Here is a 3,493-nt window from a genome sequence, read left to right as displayed (position 1 = left end):
GTAAATAATTGACAAAAAAATTCCTCAAAATTGTGAAATTCTCAGACCCGGATAGACCAACAAGTGACAAATCACATAAATGATCTTAGACAGACTGTTATTTAGATGGAAGATCATATAATGAGCTTAGAGCATTGATTACAAATACAACGTGATTAAAATACTTCTAATTTCTACACAACTCCCTGTCCATATAATACTACTAAACATCATTTTAAAAAATGTTAGACGTCATCTAGAAAAAAAGAAATAAAAATTTAACATGAGATTGTAGGATCCAGCCCTACAGGGTCTGTGGGTGTTTTCTTCGTGTGCGGAGATGAGAGATCATAGAAAAATAGACATGAGACAAAGAGATAGAAGAAAAGATAGCTGGGCCCAGGGGTCCACTACCACCAGTGTGTGGAGTCCGGTAGTGGCCCTGAACCCAGTGAGAGAGAAATTCTCATTGGGTGCCAGATGTAGGGTCCACCCCTACCGGGCCTGTGGGTTTTGTCTTCGTGTGTGGAGACGAGAGATAGTAGAAAAATGAAGACACAAGACAAAGAGATAGAAGAAATGACAGCTGGGCCCAGGGGACCACCTACCACCAATGCGCGGAGTCCGTTAGTGGCCCTGAATGCCCGGACGAACTGTTATTTATTGTATACAAGGCAAGGGGGCAGGGTAAGGAGTGTCAGTCATCTCAAATGATTGATAAGGTCAAGCAAGTCACGTGTCCACGTAACAGGGAGCCTTTCCCTTTGTGGTAGCCAAAGCAGAGAGGGAGGACAGTATACGCCAGCATTTCTTCTTTGCACTTATCAGAGAGATCAAAGACTTTAATACTTTCACTAATTCTGCTACTGCTGTCTTCTAAGAACTTAAAAGGAGGAACCAGGTGTACAGGCAGAACATAAAAGTGGACAAGGAGTGTCACCTTTGAAGCACAGCACCCCAAGGAGACGTTTAAGCCTCCAGATGACTGCAGGTAGGCCTGGCTAATGTCAGGCCTCCAACAAGAGCTGGTGGAGCAGAGTGTTCTCTAAGTACCCCAGGGAAAGAGAGACTCCCTTTCCTGGTCTGCTAAGTAATGGATGCCTTCCCAGGCACTGGCGCTACCGCTAGACCAAGGAGCCCCCAAGTGGCCCTTATCTGGGCGTGATAGAGGGCTCACACTCTTGTCTTCAGGTCACTTCTCACAATGTCCGTTCAGCTCCTAACTCTGTGTGACCTGGTTTTTTTTTGGTAATAATAATGATACAAAGATTAATACTAAAAACTAATGATTGATAATATCTGTATATAATTATCTCTGTATTCTATTTCTAATGTAACTTTGTCTTGTCTTATCCTATTTTCTTTACTAGATTGAAACAGGTTGTGCCTTCAATCTCTTGCTTCAGCACCTGGGTGGCTTTCTGCCCACATTAGATACAGGCAAATTAAAAGAACAGGTTTTTAAAGCATCTCAGGCTCATTTAACTCTCCTGCCTGGGACTGACATTCTCACTGAAGCTACTGATGGACTTTCAAACATAAACCCTCTCAAACGGATTAAAAACATTAGAGGATCAACTATTGCAAATTTTGCTTTAATGTGTATCTGTTTATATTATTTACTTTTAGTCTGCAAATACAGAAGACGCCTCTGGAGAGAGACCAGACACCATGAACAAGCCTTAGTAACAATAGCGGTTTAAAAAAAAAGTGGGGCATGTTGGGAAAGGGCTTGTGGAGCGCCTGCATAAACTGGCCACAAAAATATGGGACAATACGTTGTGGAAAGCCACAAGAGACCTCTGAAGAGGAAAGCTCTCACTTAAAAAGCTAACAGTTTGAGGGTCCACTTCATGCCAGATGCTTTGCATGTTGTTTTAGGTAAACTTTAAATCACACTTCATTGATCCAAGAGATATTGAGATAGCCATTATTGTTCTTATATTTAAGTTATACAAAGTCACAAATAATGTCAACATGATGACACAAAAACATCAAGAAGTAAGATGACCAACTACCTACAGGTGCGTTCCTAAGCTTTACTTAGACTTCTAGATGAACCTGCTAGGCACATGCAGAGTGACAGGATGTCACATAAGTGTTTGGACACATTTCAGAAAGTTACCTTTAATAGTATCCATTGACTACACTGATGTTTACTGAGAACCTGGCATAATCCAGTCTAGTCTTTTTTTTTCTTTGTTTTTTTTTTTTTTTTTTTTTTTTTTTTTTGAAGACGGAGTCTTGCTCTATTGCCCAGGGTGTAGTGTAGTGGCACGATCTTGGCTCACTGCAACTTCTGCCTCCCAGGTTCAAGCAATTCTCCCGCCTCAGCCTCCCAGGTACCTGGGACTACAGGCTACTGTCCAGCTAATGGGAAGGCACCCATTACTTAGCAGACTGGGAAAGGGAGTCTCTCTTTCCCCGGGGGAGTTAGAGAACACTCTGCTCCACCAGCTCTTGTTGGAAGCCTGATATTAGCCAGGCCTGCCTGCAGTCATCCAGAGGCTTAAGTGTCTCCCTGGGGTGCTGTGCTTCAAAGATCACACTCCTTGTCCACTCCCACCACGCCCAGCTAACTTTCTGTATTTTAGTAGAGACAGAGTTTCACTGTGTTGTCCAGGCTGTTCTAGAACTCCTGAACTCAGGCAATCCACCCGCCTTAGCCTCCCAAAGTGCTAGGATTACAGGCATGAGCCACCGCACCAGGCCGATCCAGTCTAGTCTTTACTGTGGCCATAATGGCCCCCAAACCACACATGGTCTCTCCTCCACTCTTCCAGACCTCAAAATCCAGAGCACCCATGACTTCTTAATAATTGCTTAAGTATCCACATGGTCTTCTCCACCTAGGGAGTGTTTTTATTTTAACTTAAGAAAGATCTTCTTGGTCGGGCGCTGTGGCTCACAGCTGTAATCTCAGGATTTTGGGAGGCCACCCCGGACGGATCACTTGAGGTCAGGAGTTCAAGACCAGCCTGACCAACATGGTGAAACCCCATCTCTCCTAAAAATACAAAAATTTGCCAGGTATGATATCCCACGCCTGTATATCCAGCTACTGGAGAGGCTGAGGTGGGAGAATTGCTTGAATCCAGAAGGCAGGTGGAGGTTGCAGTGAGCAGAGATCACGCCATTTCACTCCAGCCTGAACAACAGATTGACATTCTGTCAAAAAAAAAAAAAAAAACCCAGGCTCACGCCTGTAATCCCAATGCTTTGGGAGGCTGAGGTGGGCAGATCACGAGGTCAGGAGATCAAGACCATCCTGGCTAGCATGGTGAAACCCCATCTATACTAAAAATACAAAAATTAGCCAGGCATGGTGGCATGCACCTGTAATCCCAGCTACTTGGGAGGCTGAGGCAAGAGAATTGATTGAAACCAGGACGTGCAGGTTGCAGTGAGCCGAGATCACACCACTGTACTTCAGACTGGGTGACAGAGCCAGACTCTGTCAAAAAGAAAGAAAGAGAGAGAGAGGAAGGAAGGAAGGAAGGAAGGAAGGAAGGAA

The sequence above is a fragment of the Rhinopithecus bieti genome, unplaced genomic scaffold, assembly GCF_001698545.2.
Source record: "Rhinopithecus bieti isolate Rb0 unplaced genomic scaffold, ASM169854v2 scaffold_51227, whole genome shotgun sequence".
In the NCBI taxonomy this organism is placed as follows: domain Eukaryota; kingdom Metazoa; phylum Chordata; class Mammalia; order Primates; family Cercopithecidae; genus Rhinopithecus; species Rhinopithecus bieti.
The sequence above is the reverse complement of the archived record's forward strand: the minus strand, read 5'-3'. Positions refer to the sequence as shown.